This window comes from Scyliorhinus torazame, chromosome 4, assembly GCF_047496885.1.
Source record: "Scyliorhinus torazame isolate Kashiwa2021f chromosome 4, sScyTor2.1, whole genome shotgun sequence".
Classification (NCBI taxonomy): domain Eukaryota; kingdom Metazoa; phylum Chordata; class Chondrichthyes; order Carcharhiniformes; family Scyliorhinidae; genus Scyliorhinus; species Scyliorhinus torazame.
The window spans coordinates 207,438,320-207,458,563 of record NC_092710.1 but is presented as its reverse complement, the minus strand read 5'-3'; the positions used below and the strand labels follow the sequence as shown (position 1 = coordinate 207,458,563).

General features: G+C 42.7%; 1 protein-coding gene across 31 annotated transcripts in view; it reads right to left on the bottom strand.

Moving 5' to 3' along the window:
* Positions 1-20,244, bottom strand: part of epb41l2 (erythrocyte membrane protein band 4.1 like 2) — a 322,484-nt gene that overhangs the window by 266,775 nt on the left and 35,465 nt on the right. For 28 of the 31 annotated variants that reach the window (XM_072499174.1, XM_072499167.1, XM_072499165.1 and 25 more), the window contains one exon: positions 10,819-10,955. The exons of 2 other annotated variants lie outside the window; for them this stretch is intronic. The gene's annotated coding sequence lies outside the window, so the exon portion shown is untranslated. Of the gene's footprint in view, positions 1-10,818; positions 10,956-16,431; positions 16,516-20,244 lie in introns of all 31 variants that reach the window. One more of the 31 variants, XM_072499166.1, reaches the window with a different exon arrangement.

The window sequence follows — 20,244 nt, the reverse complement described above, 5'->3', positions numbered from 1 at the left end:
CTCTGTTCCATCTAAGCCCTTAACACAATGACTAACCCAGTTAATTTTGGGATCAGCCACTATAATTACCCTATTATTACTTTTTACACACTTCTGCAAATTGCGCACATATTTGCTCCTCAATTTCCCGTTGATTATCTGGAGGCCGAAAATAAACACCAATGTGGGTGTCCCTTTTTTATTCCTAAACTCTACCTCCAAAGCTTCATTTCATGCCACCCCCAAGATATCATCTCTCCTTACTGCAGTAATTGTCTCCTTGGTGCAATGCCTCCCCCTCTTTTGTTCCCCTCCCCCGTCAATCCTGAATATTCTGTATCCCTGGATGTTAAACTGCCAATCCTGCCCCTCCCTCAACCACGTCTCCGTGATGGCTACTATATCATAATTCCATGTGTCAACCTCGCCCTCAACTCATCCGCTTTACCTGTATGATTTAATTGCTTCTCTAGGTCATACCTTGTTCCTATTCTGCCAATAGTCCGCTTCCCCTCACCCTGCCGAATTAGTTTAAACTAATCCCAACAGCACTAGCAAACACACTAGCAAGGATGTCAGTCCCGCTCTGGTTCAGATTTAGGTCTTCCCGCTTGTACACGTCCTCAGAAGTGGTCCGAGTGATCCAGGAATCTAAAATCCTCCCTCCTGCACCCAACTCTTCAGCTACACATTCATTTGCGCTATTCTCCTATTTCTATACTCACGAGCGCATGGCACTGGGAGTAATCAAGAGATTACAATCCGAAAGGTCCTGCTTTTTAGTCTGCAGCCTAGCTCCCTGAATTCATGATGCAAGACTGCATCCCTCTTTCTACCTATGTCATTGGTACCAACATGTACCATGTCTTTTCACTCTCCTCCTTCTGGATGCCGTTCAGAGCCTATCTGTTCCCCGAACAATTGAATCCCCTACCACTATAGCCCTGCCATTCTTCCCCCTCCTCTCTTTTGCAGCAGATCCAGCCATGGTGCTATTAGGTTGGCTGCCACACTTTTCCTCTGTATAGTCAACCCCCCCCCCCCCCTGCAACAGTATCCAAAATGGCATATCTGCTAGAAAGGGGGATGGCCACAAGGAACTCCTGCACTACCTACCTACCTCTACTCTTCCTGGTCGTCACCCATATCCTCTCTATCCATTTAATCCTCTCCTTTGGTGTGACCACCTCACTGAAAGTGCTATCCATGACCTGCTCAGCATTGCGGATGCTCCAGTGAATCCAACTGCAGCTCCAGCTCCCAAATGCGGTTAGTCAATAGCTGCAGTTGGGCCCACTTCCTGCACAAGTGGCTTCAGGGGCAACTGGAGCTTCCATGATCTGCCACATAGCACAGGAGGAGCATACCATGGGTGCGAGAACTCCTGCCAGGACTAGACCCCTTATTTACTCCCTTTTTACAAAAGTTAATACAAGTTAAAGTAATCAATTAATTAGTTTTTTTTATAAAAACTTTTATTTAAACCTGCCTTTGGTTTAGAGAACCCTCTACTTATGATTAAGTAATTAATTAGGTTTAATTCATTTAACAATGTTTTAGTTTCAAGTTGAGTGAATATTACTGACCAACCAATCAAGTTACTGCTTTCCAGTGGCGTCACTTCTTCGATTTTGTTTTTTAACCTGTGTTGGGCCCCTCCAGGGCCGAAGATCGCCAACTGCCGGGACAACATCTGCAACGAGTGTGGGATAGTGTGCTCCGGGCTGAAGAACCTGCTGCATCCCTTTTTCCTCCTGTCCTCTGACTACATGGGGGGGGGGGGGGGGGGGGGGGGGCGGCAAGCTATAGCAGCACCCTCCTGCTTGGCACCATCTGCTGTGGTGCCGCACCCAGTCTCAACCCCCACCCTCGTACTACTTTATCTACCCCCCCTACATCCCTCATCACCCTGCTGTTATCACCCCCCCTCCCCGTACCTTTACATTTCCCTCCAGGGTGGATGTACCTAGTCCCACATCTCCCTCCCACCCCCTTTCCTCGCACAGTCAAAGCTACAACTGGGTTGGCGTAGCAAATACCCCTGATGGCATCCACACCTCCGACGGTCCTCAAAATCCATCTATGCGGGGAGGGCGGCTTCAAAATCTCCTGCCACCAATGCTGCCCCGCAGCCCCACCACCATTTCGCCTCCTCACAAAGAGGCTAGGGGTGAAGTGCTATGCTCACCCCTCCATGACGATTGAGGCATGCACTCGCGCAACAGCCAGGGCTGTTGGCCCCTCGGCCAATGTGTCAGCCTCACGCGTGTACGGGAAGGCCCTGTTTTTCCTGTGGGCCGAGCCGCCGGTCCATCTCGCCCTCGAGAAGGGGTTCATGGTGGGCGGGACGCACGTGGCGATAGGCCAATTGGATGCCACCGCCGAACATATTCTTCTATCAAACGTCCCGCCCTACCTCCCAATGGAGCTCCTCCTCCCCCATCTTCATCTACTGGGGGAGGTTCGCTCCAGGGTGGCACCACTGACTCTCGGCCTGCAGGATTCCTCCCTCCGTCGCCATGTTTTTATCCACCTGGCCCGGGAGGAGGTCGTGGAGGGCGGATTCGAGGTCCCCCATGACAGGGGCCTGTTTAAAATCTGGTCCGCGGACGGCGGTGCAGTGCCATGCCTGTAAAGGGGTGGGACACATCCGCCGCAATAGCCCCGCACTTGTGGCCGCCACTACCAGCAAGACTAAGGCAGCCGTAACTGGCACTTCCGCCCCCTCCTCCTCCACCACCTCTTTGTCCGCCTCCCCGTGGAGGGACACAGACGTTTGACAGAACAATACGCTCGGCGGTGGGCACTCTGGTCTTGAGTCGGCACAGGTGTGCAGTGGCATCCCGTCTGAGCGGACTACTGCTCGGACGGAATTCCACATTGGTCCCAAGCCCCGGAAACCCACCCGCCCAGTACCCCACAACCCTGGTCGCCTCGGGGAAATGCCCTCCGCGCCTTTTTGCACTACACGGAGGAGTTTCCTGTACGGCCTGCTCTTGCACTCCTTCCACCTCTTTGTCCTTTTATCGCCGTCTGGAAATGCCTTGGCATGCCTCGCTGCCTTCTGGCGGCAGAGGTCCCTCTACAGAGGTGTCCTCCCCACAACACTTGGGGACCTGGTGTGGAGGGAGTTGCACGCGACAGTGCCGTACAATCAGCATCTGCAGCACTTCACAAACTCCCCAGTGACCTGCCAATTTTGCGGTCTGGTGGAGTCCGTGCAGCATGTTTATGTTGTGTGTCCAAGATTGCACTTCCTTTTTGGGTTCTTGACAGCGTTGTTGTTGAGGTTGTTTGCACTGCAGCCCCACACTCCTGATCTATGGGCATCCGGGTTTTTTTTGGGGGGGGGGGGGTGGAAACAGGGGGGGACACCTCCTCGTGAACCTGCTCCTGGGCCTGGCCAAACTTGCCATAAAACGGTCCAGGTAACGGGCAATCAAGGAGGTCATCCAACTCTTCCACGGCCTCATTCATGGCTGGGTGTGCCTGGAAAGGGAGCATGCGGTGTTCACGGGCACACTCGAGGCCTTCCATGCTCGGTGGGCGCCACAGGGATTGGACTGCTTTATCAACCCCGATTTTCACATCTTGGTTTGGTGGTTTTTAAGTTTCCGTTCCCTCTTTATTCCTTTTGGGCTGAGCTCCGTTTGTTCTTTGGGAGCAGCCCCTTTTAATTTGCCCACCAGTTAATTTGTATTCTTCTATTTAGTTAACGGCCCAATAAAAGGTACCCCCTTATAACTCATCACTTGAATTCCCTGTTTCCACCCAACTCCAGAATGCACTCTCACAGAACAAGTTATAGGTAAATATAATTTATAGTGCAAGCGTAGTGAGATATCTCAGATACTGCCACAACCGAATTGAAAGGAATTTAACTGTATTACACTTCTATGCAATGTTAAATTTGAATTGTATAATATACATTATTCATAACATTTGTAAAGGTACATGTTATGAAAAAATGGGTGTATTTTCTTGAGATGATTCTTCAGTATTTGTTCAGAAAACAAAGATGACATACTTTCACAGCTGTTTTCTATAGCCTAATAGTTTATAACCACCAAATGGGTTGAACAAACAAAAGATTATGACAAATAAAGTCCGCAAACAGAATTATCTAAAGGAGCATGGGGAAACAAATATGCCTCAACAATTTCTACCAAAACCTTTATTTACATGTATTCTTTAAATGCTGATTAATTACTACAATATGCTCTAATAATTAGAACCTTTCGTTGTGCTTGAATGACTGACCCAATTTACTCAGCCTCAAATCATAGGACAACCCTTTCACTGTACTGCCTCGAATGCAAGTATATCCTTCCTTAAATATGGAGATCAAAACGGCACAAAGTACACCAAGTGTGGTCTCACCAAAGCCCTGTATAACTGCATCAAGACTTCCTCAATCGTGAGCTCCAATTCCCTTGTAATAAATGCCAACATGCCAATTACCTTGCTAATTGCCTGCATGCTAATTTGTGCTCTAATTACAAGCTTCACCTTTTTAAAATGTATTTCTGCTTTTCTATTCTTATAACCAAAGTGAATAACCTTGCATGTCCCACATTATATTCCATCTGCCATCTTGTTGCCCACTCACTTATCTACGTCTCTTTGCAAGCTCCTTGTGCCTTCCTCATTTTACATTCCATCTAGCTTTGTCTCACCTGCAAAATTAGATATATTACTCTCTGCCTTTGTCCAACGCGTTATCAATAATAACTAGCTACTAATCCTCACAGTATTCCAATAGTCACAGGTTTCCAATGTGAAAATGCCCATTTATGCCGACTCTTTACTTCCTGTCTGCTATATAGTAGCTAATAATGCTAAAACATTCCACCCAACTCCCAAGTCCTAATCTTGCATACTCATCTTTTGGATGACACCTTATCGAAAACCTTTTTCAAATCCAAGCACAATACATCTGATTTATCAACAACTCATATCAGGTTGGCCTGCAGTTTCGTTCTCCATCTCCCTCATTTCTTGAATTGCAAGTTAAATATGCTAGTTCCCAATTTGCTGAAACCATCCTTGTATCTAGAGAATTTTAGGAAATCATGACCAGAGTATCAACCTCTTTTAAAACCCGAAAACCAGCAGATCTTATTCCTTTAAATTTCCCCAATACTTTTTCTCTGTTAGTATTAATTACTTGAAGTTGCTCACTCTTTTTAGTTCCCATGGTTAATTCCATTTCTGGTATATAACTTGCGTCTTCCGCTGAGAAGGCAGACACAAAATACTTCAACGTCTTTGTCTTTACACCATTCCCTATGATTATTTCAACTCTCCCTGCCTCTACGGGACCAACGTTGACTTTAGCTACTCTCTTCTTTTGGTGACACAGTGGCTAATACTGCTGCCTCACAGCGCTAGGGACCAGGGTTCGATTCTGGACTTGGCTGACTGTTTGCATGTTCACCCAATGTCTGAGTGGGTTTTCTCCTGGTACTCTGGTTTCCTCCCACAGTTCTAAGATTATCATAGAATTTACAAAGCAGAAGGAGGCCATTCGGCCCATCGAATCTGCACCGGCTCTTGGAAAGAGCACCCTACCCAAGGTCAACACCTCCACCCTATCCCCATAACCCAGTAACCCCACCCAACACTAAGGGCACTTTTGGACACTAAGGGCAATTTATCATGGCCAATCCACCTAACCTGCACATCTTTGGACTGTGGGAGGAAACCGGAGCACCCGGAGGAAACCCACGCACACACGGGGAGGATGTGCAGACTCCGCACAGACAGTGACCCAAGCCGGAATCAAACCTGGGACCATGGAGCTGTGAAGCAATTGTGCTATCCACAATGCTACCGTGCTGCCCTAAGATGTGCAGGTTAGGTGGATTGGCCATGCTAAATTGCCCCTTCGTGCCCAGGGATGTGTAGGTTAGGATATGGGGTGACGGGGATAGGGTGCAGGAATGGACCTGGGTAGGGTGCTCTTTAAGAGAGTCGGTGCAGACTCGATGAGCCTCCTTCTGAACTGTATGGATTCTATGATTCTATATCATACTTGTAAAAGCTCTTGGAATCAATTTTATGGCTAAATTACTCTCATTCTATTTCTTCTCTTTTTATGAACTTTTCGATGACCCTTTGATAGCTTCTAACACAATCTTAATTCTTGGTCTCCCTATAATTATTTGGAAGCCTATTATTTTAATATAATACTACCATAACTTCATTCATAAGCCATGGACGGATCTTTAAGGATTCTTTTTTTTAATGTATTTTTGTTCAAGATTTTGAACTGTTTGTTGGAAATGGTCCCCATTGTTTATTTATCGCCATATCTTTTAGTCTAATGACCGAATCAACCTTAGTTCAATTTGATTTGTCCAGTACAATTATTACATGATCTTTGTTACAAGCTCCAGCTATGTTTTGCTTAATACTCTGTCTGACCCAACTACTAGCCTAACTACTGTTAGAGGCCTATAAAATACCCTCACCTGAGTTTTATAACCCTTCTTATTCCTAATCGCCATCCATAGTGATTCCATTTCCTGATCTTGATCCAAGAATTTTTCTCACTATTACCACTGACAGAGGTCACACTAAGAGAAGGGTAAATTTACTTACTCTTCATGCAAATGTAGGCAAGAAAAAAACTAGCATACCAATCTAAAGATGGTATCATTTTGCATTGAAGTGGTTCCTGCTCAAATTGTGCATTGCCCCAAATTAAAGTGGTACCAAGAATTAATTATCAAATCAGTCAGCTAGGATGGCTCAACCTAGACATCACCATTGATGGGAGTCGCTTTTCTTCCTCAGTAATCACCAGATAGTGAACTGTGGTAACTTGAAAACAGATTCACAAAAAGAGTATTAAGAAGTGTCCATTGGGCAGCATGGTGGCACAGTGGTTAGCATCGCTGCCTACAGCGCTGAGGACCAGGGTTCGAATCCCGGCCCAGGGTCACTGTCCATATGGAGTTTGCACATTCTCCCCGTGTCTGCGTGGGTTTCACCCCCACAACCCAAAAGATGTGCAGTTTAGGTGGATTGGCCATGCTAAATTGCCCCTTAATTGGAAAAATATATAATTGGGTACTCTTAAAAAAAAAAAATTTATTTTTTTTTTTTTTTTTTTAATAAAAGTGTCCTTCATGAGTCAATAAAATCGGTGAAACATGTTATCCTTTACCAGAACAGAAACTAATACTGAAAAAGTTTACAATAATGGTGATCGAATACTATTAAAACGTTAGGCTGTAACTTCAGAAATATCAGTGAATATTTCACAGTTTTCAAACTTCTGACGCCTCCCTTCACCCTTAAACTATTAATCCTTAACACACGCCTCTGCTTTAAAAACTTCAATAAACTATGTGGATTGGCCACACATTCCATCTCATAAAAAGGGAAGCATACCAACCACTAAAGGCCACATAGGAAAAAAAGCTGCAAAATGTTTTCAAAACTGATATTAGTATTTCTAAATAAAGTGGCTTATTGAACTGGACTGTAATAAAAGGTTTAATTTTTTTTAAGTAGATCCTTTTTTGAGAAAAAAGTTTTCCTCTTAATATTGAACAGGAAGAACACAATCTGGCACAAAGCCAAACATGCATTGAGGAATGGGAGTAATAAGGAATTGTGTTACACCTACAGATTAAATACCATTTGATCTGTTCCAATGTAAAGACTGACTACAGACAGAAATACACAAAAATACCATACATAATCTACTTTAATTCTTGGACAACTAGCCTTTGGTGAAAAATTTTGAAAGGTTACATAGCTCAAGTTAGACCATAGCTGACAAATACTTATTTCTTCTACTTCAACAGCCCAAAAAATCAGAGATGAAGACTACTAACAAAGCTGTATTTGACAGTAACTGTTTGCTTATGTACTTCTTTTATTCATTTGCATATGTGGGTGTCACCAGCGAGGCCAGAATTTATTGCCTATCCATAGCTACCCTGAAAACATGGAGGTGGACCTCCTCCTTGAACTGCTTCAATCCATATTTCAACAACCTTATTTTTAGTGGTGTAAGATGGTTTCAATTTAATTTTCAAAATCTATCAGATATGCCCATTACATTTTAATATGAAGTAAAGGAGAAATATTGCAATTTAAATTGGAATGTATTAATATAAAGTCAAGAACGATTAAATTTGGGTGAATTAAAGTTTATAATTGGTGTGCAGAATACATTTCACTGCTCATCTTTCACTTAAACCAGTCAATGATAATTTCTTATTAAATTTAAAAATGAGTGGTTTTGTAGCCATGTAAAATGGCTGCGTTCCGATTAATCTGGCCAAAACCCAGTTTAAAACGGCTAACCCGAAAGACTGCTGGGAAAAGGAGCCAAGAAGACACAAGCAGGCAGCTGCAGACAGGTTTGCATATTCAGCTCTGGGAACGTAGCCCAGATCGATACTCAGGGCTATCAACAGCCCATCAACCCAGGTATCCGCAGTTGCATTCAGGATGTTTACACCTAATCTACTCAGACATCCACAGTTAAATCGGCTATCCCCGGGAACAATTGCAACATATTAGCAATTGAATACCGGGCCAGAGCTGTCGGCGCCTGCAGTGGCCGAAACAAAGACAGGTGAGCGACCACCCCCCGATCGAGGAATCGCCTCACCATTGGACACAGCGACCCCAGGGATTGGGGACAGAATCCAATCACTTGGGACTCAGGGTCAAGGGCCGCCCCGGGAGGCGGGAAGCCTCTGGGCCCTATAAAAGTGAAGGTCCAAGTACAGAGCTCTCTCTCTCTCTCTCATCTTCGCCTGCTCGAGACCTTCGCAAGACCAGCCACCGGCAGCAGTAAGTTTGAATCCAGCGATCACTATCCGGTAGAGACACCTAGCCACCGACCTGTAGCAGCCTTTTGAATCCCGCGGGCCAGATTTGATTGGACAAGCCATTCGTTTCCCTGACCTGGTGGGCTCTTCCTAAGTTAAGTATTGGCCAGTAGTGATAGGTTTATTATATAGAAAGAAGTATTAGGGTATTAATATTGCTTGTTGTATATAATAAATGACCGTTGTTTTAATCGTTACTAAGCGGTGCGCTGTGTTATTAATCATAACCTGAACTTGAACCACGTGGTGGTATCATAAAGATACCTGGCGACTCATGAGCAAAGGTGACCTAAACAGAGCAAATAGACTAAAGCTAGAAAGATCAACAGTTTTAATCCGTAAAGGTTCTTAATACAGAATTAAACCTAGTTTTGGAGTCTGTTTACCAATATTAACTGATTTCACCGATGCATAATTTAACTTCCTGAAGTGATATCAGACATACGGTGGCTAGTATTGCTGCCTCACAGGGCTAGGGACCCGGGTTCAATTCCTGCCTTGTCTGTGTGGAGTTTGTACGTTCTTCCCATGTCTGCGGGTGTTTCCGCCGGGTGTTCCGATTTTCTCCCAGTCCAAAGATGTAACTGTTAGGTGGATTTGTCATGCTAAATTGCCCCTTAGTATTCAAAGGTGTGTAGGTTAGGTGGGGTTACGGGATATGGAGGAGGAGTGCATAGGAAGAGCGCTCTTTCAGAGGGTCACTGCAGACCCGATGGGCCGAAGGACTCCCTTCTGCATTATAGGGATTCTATGATATACTTGTATCACTGACCACTGAGAATAGTGAATTTTTCTTTTAATGTCAAAAACTGTTCTTGGACAATATATTGTTATTCAACAAAAGAATGAAGCTCAACTTGACCTATTTCTGGGCAAGGAAGCACAGCAAATAAGTGTCCTAAAATAAGGGGAACATTTGGGAAACAGCAGTGTGTTTGACCCTTAAAATGCACTCAATTCAAGATCAATCAGGGATGGGCAATAAATGCTGGACAAGTCAGCAACACCCATATCCAATGAAAAAAAAATATGATTTCAGTCTGAGGTTCCATTGCAGCATTCTTGTGCTGCAAGCGGATACATCTGCATTCAAATGTTCCATCATGGGTGGATTCACAAGTGTAGTTGGGGAGTTCATCATCTCTTCCAAAATTGGAAGCATGGGCTCCAAGCTCTAAGTAAACTCTGTGCCAAGTTGCTGCCAGACTCCTCCGCACTCCTTGACACTGGAAGCTTGCCAGAGCTTTGGTGTGTATGGTCAGATGGATGTACCTTTAAGAAATGGGTGTTTATCAAATAGCTGCAGTGATGTCAGTATGTGGGTGGAGCTGGGCCGTCTGACTTTTACTTTCATTTTGAGCTGGCAGCTGCAGTGTGTTTAGTTTCATTTTCAGAGTTGGAGAGCTGCATTCAAACAAAAAGCTGTATATCTCTCTGCAATCTAAAGACTGTCTCTAAATCACTTGTTGATTTCAAAGTAATACCTGTTTCTATAGAGAATTTAAACCTGCTTTATTTATTTAAAAAGGGTTTAACTTATGGATGTTGTTTGGAAGTTATTACGGTTATCTATAGAGTACTGTATCTTTTGGGGGATGGTCAGGGTTGGTAGTTGATAAACTGTTTACTGTGTGTTTATAAAATGTTAACTGGATTCATAGAATAAACATTGTTTTTGTTCAAAAGTACTTTTAGTTCTCGGTTGCATCGCATCTGTAAAGTGGGCCCTTGTGCTCCCCATAACAAAAATCTAATGTTGTGGGTCAGGTGAACTCCATGATATACTTTGGGGTTCTCTAAACCTTGGCCCATAATAGAATACTCATCACTTTGCTTCTATAAACTGACCCCATTGAAGTACTCATCTTAGTTTTCTGCAGCAGAGCTTGTGTGCAACCTCGCTCTCTAACAAGCTGGTAACTACATTATCCTTGCTGTGGGGAAAGCCCACTCCTGCTTGGTGTATCATCAGTGCAGCTCCCACCTTTAATTTATTCTTTAAGATTCACGTGATGTCAGTGTCTGAGCTGGTTACTGTGAAATCATGTGATGGAGCTATGTTTTCATCATAACTCTCTTGCTATTCATCCAGTGTTTGGTCAGGTTGCAATTCTTCAATATCTGGAAGGGGAAAGGCACAAGAGTAAGGCTCTGATGTGGGAAGCAAGGAGAAACAGCATGCTTACACCATCTGCAGTTTATCAATCAGAAGAGAATGTAGGTTATGTGAAACAATATTAGGTATGAGCATACAGGGCACCATCACTAAACATTCACTGGTCATGGATGTCTCAGCAACAGTCAGCACATCTCCTCCCTGGCATACCACCCCCTCTCCAGTTACCTCATGTTGTCTCCAGCTGTGCAGCACCTCATCCTGGGAATTAAATGGATGTATGCCAATGAGTGGTCTGCAATCTGTTTTGGTAATGTGACTATTATGGTTGAATAGCTGGCAGCATGCGCAGCTGTGTGATGTAGCAGTGAGGCCGCAATATTAAGTGTGTGAGGGTGCCATTTAGCATATAAATGTTAGGTAAGAGTCCTCATTGGTAGAAATTATTGGTGAGCCAGTAATGGGGGTGTGGTGGTGAATTGAGCAGTGTGCGAGGGGGGTGGTGCAGTTCACAAAATAGAAATAGAAGCAGGATTGGCCACCATTTAGCCCAATGAGTCTGCTCTGCCATTCAATAAGATCATGTCTAATCAGACTGTGGCCTCAACTCTACTTTCCTGCTTGCCTTCCTTGCGTTGTACATCAATATCTGAATATATTCATCTTTCATAATATTTTCCCAAACTTGCAAGATTGCCAATTCAGACAACTAAATTAAGGAGATCTATGCTGTGCATCCAAAATTGATTAACTAAAATGGTGGGCACCCAAATAGGGGGATATAATCAAAGTCCAAGATCATACTACACTAATAAGCTCAAAAGCAACAGCAAAACCAAAAAGAGTACTGAATTAAATTTGGTTTCACAGATTTGCAAATGAGATAAAAGAAGGAATTTGACTTCAAAAGGTGAGCCTTTCGATTTCAGCTTTAAAAAGAACTGGATGACTATCCAAGCTGGACTGACACAGAGTCATGAGGACGTGTACAAATATTGTACTAAACTTGATGGAAACATCAGTTCAGTTGGAATTACAAATTTGAGAGAAAAATCCAAGATTTCAAAAATAATGAACAGAATTGAGAACAGATGCAGATAGATATTGTACTAAGGAGTAGCCAAAGCCACAATTTAAACAGTTCACTTATTAAAATAATGCAGCGTAGTCTGCCACCTGGAGCAGAAAATAATGACACCTTCAAACTGATGATGCTTTAAATTAATAGTATAAGTTCAATTTTGTTCTAAAACAGCTAAGTCTTCCTGCTTTAAAATCTTTATTTCTCTCTTACACATAGTTAATTAAAATATATATCACAGAATTGGTGCTTCAGTTTATTAGAGAACAAGATGGAGGTTCACACTCAAATTATTCTGTGGAAGAATGCTCTATTATAAATTCATATAATAACGAGTGCTACATTTAGTACAAAATCTGGAATGTTTAATTTTTTGTTCCGGATTCCTAACAGATCACAAGTGTTAAATAAACAAATGCAAGACTTTCCTGATTTGAAGAAAATCAGGGCACATGGTCAAAGCTAGCTTTCTGATTAGAAAGTACAACCAGTACATACTGTGGTGTTGGGTGTTCTGAGGTGCAGATGAACCAACACGGTTGTATTTGGTACAACGCGGTTTTATTTCAACTTGCTATTTACAGTTCTGTCTTGATACTCTGCACGTGTTGACTCCCTCTGTGTGATGTTAATCAGGTCCTGTCCTTGTCCTGGTCTCCAGATCTACTGGCCACCAGGTGTCGTGTTTCTTCTCTTATACTGTCTCTGTCCTTGTCTGTGATTGGCTGTGTTATGTGTGCTGATTTGTCTGTTGGTCTGTCTATCATGATGTGTGTGTTTGAATATCATGACACATACAACCTTGGTGCAAGCATATTTCCAGTGGCCCAAACAATCTTCTACTTAATAGAATTCCTGACCCAGGCACAACTAGAAGAAAAACCTCAACTAAAAATGAAATACAACCATTTACATTTTGACACAGGACTCTTCATTACACTCCTGCAATTTGAGAACACAGATTTGTATGAGGAAGATGTGTTATATAAAATAATAATTTGCCTATGTATTAAACTTTTTAAAAAAGAACCCGTTTCCTAAGCTGCTGTAAGCTAGTGTCCATGTTGCATTTGCAACAGGCACAAGCTGCATTTACAGAGATACCAAGTCCATGGAGTTTTGAGACGCATTACATGATCCAGCTCGTGGGTGTAAAAAATACTGACTTTTTGAAGAGGCAAAGAGACTGCCACAGGGCAACAACCTTCATCCACTTCTCTTTCTATTGAAAGCCCTCTCAAAATCAAGCGGTTTGGGATTTGAAAAACCCACAAGATCTCGTTGCTGCAAGCCAAGAGCTCTTAAAGGAAAATTCTACATCAACACCAGTGTCCAGTGAGAAACCCCAAGATCCAGCAATAACCTTTGGACCAGGACCTTTCAGCTGTGATTAAGCATCTGGTCACTTGGCGATTAATATTTTTGCTGATGATTTGTTACTTGGCCAAGTTTTTAATATCCAAAACTCTGCAGAGTTTTACTTTTTTGCATGGTTGGGGGTATTGTGTGCGTTGGTTTGGCATTAGTGGGTAGTTGGATTTGTACATTTTAAACTTTTTGTTCATTTTTGCATCTTTACCCAAGAGAGTTTTAGTTATAAAATTAACTTAATGCTTTGTTTGTTGCAATGAGCTAGATACAGTTAAGGGCATATATATTAAATTGGCAGTATCTCCCTTGTAAACTTAAATTCTGTGAGACCAATTCAGGACTGGGACAGAGAGAGGGTTAGTTCACCTCTGCTGGCCTGGTTATAACATTTGATAAAGTAAATAAGGGAAAAAAGTGTCTTTGGCAAGAAGGTTGGTAACCATAAGTCACTGCTTTAAAGATAATTGGCAAAATAAAGGTGATTAGTTTTTTTGGGGAGACACAGCAAGTTATGATGTGGAATGTGCTTCCAGAAGAATGGCAGCAGATTCAGTAGTAACTTTCAAAAGAGAATAGATTTGACAAATAATTTGCTAGGCTATGACAATGGGACTAATTGAATAGCTCTTTCAAAGCGCCAACACGGGCATGACTCTTTAAATGGCCCCCTTCTGTGCTTTCGGATTCTATACTTTAGAATTATAATGCCCTCTATAAACCAGATTTAATTTGACTGAAGTGATAACTAAACGGCCTGTAATTGCAGGTTACAATTTGATGATTTAAGAAATTCTAAACCAAGATTAATATTTAATGAATGAGAACTAGGAAAACCAGATGTGTAACTGAGTTATCCATTATTTTTCAAAAAGTGTAACAAGTTATCCATAACGTTTGACATAAAAAGCACAATGTCATATCTTTTAAATCTGGTCACAAAATAGTTTGCAGTTGACAATTTCAGTTAACACCAATCCCACATGCCAATAAAAATGTTCATTTTAATTTCTCGTTAAAATATTGGCACTGGCTCCGTGGCAGCACTCGCACTCAAGTCAGTTTCAAGCTCTACTCAGAGATTTAAGAGCATTATATAGGTTGGCACCTCATTACAGGATTAAGGGAGTGCTGCACAATAAACAAAGACCCTGTCTGCTCCCTCAGGTGTTCGCAAAACGTTTGAAGATTAGTTCTGGTGTCCTGACCAACATTCAAATACATGATTATCTTGTCATTTCTCATTGCTGGTTGCCAAATGGCTTGCCTGTATTGCCTAACTATAACATTGACCATATTGCAAAAGTAATTGACTGGCTGTGAAGTGTTTTGGGACCTGCTGAGGCTGTGAAAAGTCCTTCTTCACGAGATTGGCTTGAATAATGCAAGATTTCACAGTTGAACAAAAACCATGTTAGCATATTGGACCCAAGAACAAATATGCAAAATTATAAGCATTTTCTTTATGCATTAAGAAGAGAATCTCAGAAACTACAATTTCATAGATTGCTGATAACAAGGTTATTGTAAAACATTTTCTTCATAATGAACTTGTCACATTGATTAAACATTTCAGTATTGCAATTCCTTAACCCAACAAACGGTAGGCATACAAAAGCAAAAAACTGCGGATGCTGGAAATCTGAAATAAAAACAGAAAATGCTGAAATATTCAGATCAGGCAGCCTCTGCAGAGAGAAAAGCAGAGTTAATGTTTCATGTTGTTGACCTTTCAACACAACAGGATAGAGATAATTCAGCTGTGCACATGAACTAGAAATAAATAACTTCTCTTTTGCCCCACATGGTTCAGCTTTAGGGTCTTCCAAACTTGATGCTTGTCCCTCATCTACTTACTCTATGTTCTATCCAATGTTTTTGTATGACGTTACTCTAGGAAGTTGACCTAAGTAAACATCCAGCTTTGACAATTTCTTCCATCTAAGCACATTGGGAAGACTGAGGCTGTCGTCTTAAGCAAACCACCAACGCTACTCACCTCCAAGGCCACTGTCTCCAGTTGAACTACACAGCTTACCACCTTGGCACCCTATTTGACGGAGTTTAGTATTGAATATGGGGTCCAAACTTAACACTGCCAACTTCCACCTTGGTAGCATCACTCCTAACAATTTGTTAAAATTCCTTCATTTTTATACTTCTCCCCCAACTACTGCCCCCAAATTCTCAGTTGCTATAATCACAGAATAATGCAGTGCAGAAAAGGCCATCGGCCCATCAAACCTGCACCACCACATGAAAGGCACTTGATCTGCCAACCCTATTTCCATTTGCCAGCACTTGGCCCATAGCCTCGAATGTTAAGACATGCCAAGTGCTCATCCAGGTTTTAAAGGATATGAGGCAACCCACCTCTGCCACCCTCCCAATCAGTGCGTTTCAGACCGTCACCACCCTCTGGGTAAAAAAAGTTTCCCCCTCAAATTCCCCCTCAACCTCCCACCCCTCACCTTGAACTTGTGTCCCCTTGTAACTGACCATTTAACTAAGGGCAACAGCTGCTCCCTATCCACCCTGTCCATGCGCCATATAATCTTGTACACCTCGATCAGGTCGCCCCTCGGTCTTCTCTGCTCCAGCGAAAACAACCCATGCCTATCCAACCTCTCTTCATAATTTAAATGTTCCATCCCAGGCAACATCCTGGTGAAACGCCTCTGCACCCGCTCCAGTGCAATTACATCCTTCCAATAATGTGGCGACCAGAAATGCACAGTACTCCAGCTGTGGCCTCACCAGTGTTCTATATAATTCCAACATGACTTCTTTGCTTTTGTTATCTATGCCACAATTGAGAAAGGCAAGTGTACCATATGCCTTTTTCACCACCCTATTAACCTGCCCTACTGCCTTCAGAGATCTATTTGCAAACACGCCTGCTGAACTTTGAGCATCAGTCATGGACTTAGCTCCAATATGGAGCTATGCCTTTAGAACCAGAGGCATTGTGATCGGGGCTTCCTACACTTACTTTTGCAAAGGCTCCAATCAAATTCCACATCCTAACTTACCCTTTTTTTTGAATGGGAATTCTTCCCTCTCTAAGTGTGGCTCTGAAGCACCTTGGAATATTTTTCGCAAGTTGTCGCCATAACCTACAGCAACAACAAAAATGCACGGATGACGGCGGATGCATCTTTTCAGGAATGACTGCAGCATGCAAAGAACAGAAAATTTGTCTCAATAGTGGCAACTATGGGGCCTACATGAAGTTCATGAACCTACAAGCAGAATCCACTGAAAATAGGTTTCAACACAAGGATTTCATACATATACTAACACAAATAACAAACTTTTGAGCACCAGTCTTCTCTTAAATCGTCTAGCAAGCTGAGGATTTGAACCCATTTTGCATTGCTAACAAAGTGATGGCATGTGTATTGCTGACCAACTAAAATTGTTAACACCATGTATGAAGCTGCTCCCACTGGTGAGCGATGAAAAGGCTCAAATGAATGCATCCAGCATGGTAAAGGAACCAATTCCACCTTGACCACTGCTTCCATCCAATTGTGTGTGACTGCTGAGGAAGTGATACAAGTTAGACATCCTAGTGCAATTTTTATTTGCGTGCATCACTTTGTGGACAGAATATGCTACTGGCAGGAAACAAATCAGAACCAGAGTTTTTTGTTTAATGGCTGAGGTTTGCATTGTACAGTGCTCAAATTTCTAGCCTTAATTTTGCAGCTTTTGCAGTGCCCAAATTGCAATTTTTATTTTTTTTAAGTGTCTTGCTGTGTTTAATTCAAACTTTTGAATAATTTGAAATGTTTGGAGCAAAACTATTTCAAATTAACAAATAATGCATACCAATTACACAATGATAGCATTGGTCACGAGGTTGATTCTCTGTAAAGAACAAAAACACAAAGCCTGGATGAACGGATTATCAAGGGGATCATTCAACCCATCGGGTCTACACCAACCCTTCGAAAGAGCACCCTTGAAGGAGCAACTATTTTTCATTTGTGATTGTGTTGCCTCTTGAAATCTGGATGGCTAAGGGCACAGCTGCCAATAGTGAAGCTGCAAAGATATCAGAGTGAGAGGAATAGAGAATTTGGCACAGAGAATATACTACTGGTCGAGGTTGGAGACAGAAAGAGTGAAGAAGCCATGGAGAACTTCAGACATAGCCAAGAGGATTTTGAAATCTGATGCCTTGGAGAAGCAGTGGCGTAGAGGTATTGTCACTGGGCTGTAATCCAAAGGCCCAAGGTAACTCCCTGGGGACCTGTGTTCTAACCCTGTCATGACAGATAGCAACATTTGAATACAATAAAATCTGGAATTAATAATCTAATAATTGCAACGTAACCATTGTCAATTGTCATTAAAACCCATCTGGTTCGCTAATGCTCTTAAGAGAAGGAAATCTATCGCCCTGACCTGGTCTGGCCGAAATCGTATTCCGGATCCACAACAATGTGATCGACTCTTAAAAGCCTCAGAGATGGGCAACAAATGTTATAGAGATGGGCAACAAATGTTATTCCAGCCACTGATGCCCACATCTCATAAATAATTTTTTTTAAAGGAGCCAATGTAGATCTTGGACAATGGTTGACGCACAAGCAAAACTTGATGTAATACTGGGTGGGAGGAAAGGTTTGGATGTTGTAAATTTACTATGCGTGGAAAGGGGCAATAGGCCAGGAGGCATTGATGTCATGTAGAATTACAAGGTGAGCGCAATATTCATTCTAACAAGTGCTCGATTTAAGCACTGTTGACAAAGTTAAATGAATTTTACATTAACGGTGTATGATTAACAGTAGAAAAGAAAACAACCAATTTTCTATGTTCTCCATGGAATGCTAAAATAAATGCAACCAGGGCAGCACAGTAGCATTGTGGATAGCACAATTGCTTCACAGCTCCAGGGTCCCAGGTTCGATTCCGGCTTGGGTCACTGTCTGTGCGGAGTCTGCACATCCTCCCCGTGTGTGCGTGGGTTTCCTCCGGGTGCTCCGGTTTCCTCCCACAGTCCAAAGATGTGGTTAGGTGGATTGGCCATGATAAATTGCACTTGGTGTCCAAAATTGCCCTTAGTGTTGGGTGGGGTTACTGGGTTATGGGGATAGGGTGGAGGTGTTGACCTTGGGTGGGGTGCTCTTTCCAAGAGCCGGTGCAGACTCAATGGGCCGAATGGCCTCCTTCTGCACTGTAAATTCTATGATAATCTATGAAAAAACTTTTGGTTAACACGATTGCCTCATGGCACTGAGGACTCGGGTTCAATCCAGCCCCGGATCCTAAATTGCCCGTTAATTGGAGGGAAAAATTGGGCACTTTAAATTTATTTTTAAAAAGCTTTAAAGATAATACTTTACATTTTTGGGTGAGTGAAAGCAACATATTGCAAGTAATTCAAAGGTTCACATTGTAAGATATAATTTGATTACGTGAAATCTTTGCCCAAAGGAAGGCTGGTGTTGTCTTTATAGGTTAGTATTAGTTGATTTCCCATATGCTGATAATGCACTAGTCGATTTCCCATGATGTCGCACTTAGTCAAGACTACAGGCAATTTTCAGGGAGGAGACTTTGCTCCTCAGCTGGTATGAGGCTGCTGTCATTAATTTCAATCAATCTCTTAAGAGTATGGTGGGGTTGGGGAGGACAACAGACAACAGCTGTTGAAACATCAGGCCAAAGTGATATAAAACCCTGGGCTAGTGCATGGTCAATTCCAGCTCCACTTGGCCCAGAGTGACCACACAAGTGAATTAGCCAATACGTTTTACCCAGTCTTTGGCCCTTAGCTGCCTAATAATTACAGTCACCAGATGTGTAAATATAAACACAATTAGTTTATTTATAACAAGAGCTAAATTGAAATTTGCAAAACAAGGGTAAAAAATCATCAGTTGAAAAAAAAAGTATTTGTTTCAAATCATGGTTTCCAGCACTTTACTCCTCTTCAAACCTTGTTTTCAGTTTGTGGTTTTATTGTAGGACCATTCAGGTTTCTGTAGTTTCATAAATACAGTACTCACAGGCCCTTCTTTTTTAAAAAAATTATTTTCACAAGTAGGCTTACATTAACACTGCAATGAAGTTACTGTGAAACACCGCTAATCGCCACACTCCGGTGCCTGTTTGAACCGGTTCTGGGAGAGGTGGGACCAGGACAAACCGGACAGTCTGTACCTGGGCAGGACTGGAACCGATGTCCTGGGGGGGGGGGGTTTGCTAGTGCTGTTGGGGAGGGTTTAAACTAACGTGGCAGGGGGGTGGGAACCGATGCAGGAAGTTAGAGGGAAGTAAAACGGGGCCAGAAACAAAAAGCAGTAAGGGGGAAAAGTGTAAGGCAGAGAAGCCATAGTCAAAAATCAACAAATGGCCACAGTATAGAGTATAGTGACTGAGAAGAGTGTGAAAGGGGAGCTGGTCAATGCAGGATTGAGGCTGTTGTACCTAAATGCGCGCAGTATACGGAACAAGGTAAATGAGCTTGTTGCGCACATTGCAATTGGCCGGTGAGATGTTGTGTGCATCACAGAAACGTGGCTGCAAGGGATCAGGGCTGGGATCTAAATATCCAAGGATATATGTCCTATCGAAAGGACAGGCAGATGGGCAATGGGGATGGGGTTGCATCGTTAGTAAGGAATGAAGTTAAACCGATAGCAAGGAGTGATATAGGATCAGAAGGCACAGAATCTCTGTGGCTAGAGTTGAGGAATCGCCAAGGTAAAAAGACCCTGATGGGAGTTATGTACAGACCCCCGAGCAGTAGTCAGGATGTGGGGCACAAAATAAATCAGGAGTTAGAAAAGGCATGTAAAAAACGCAATATTACAATAATCATGGGGTCT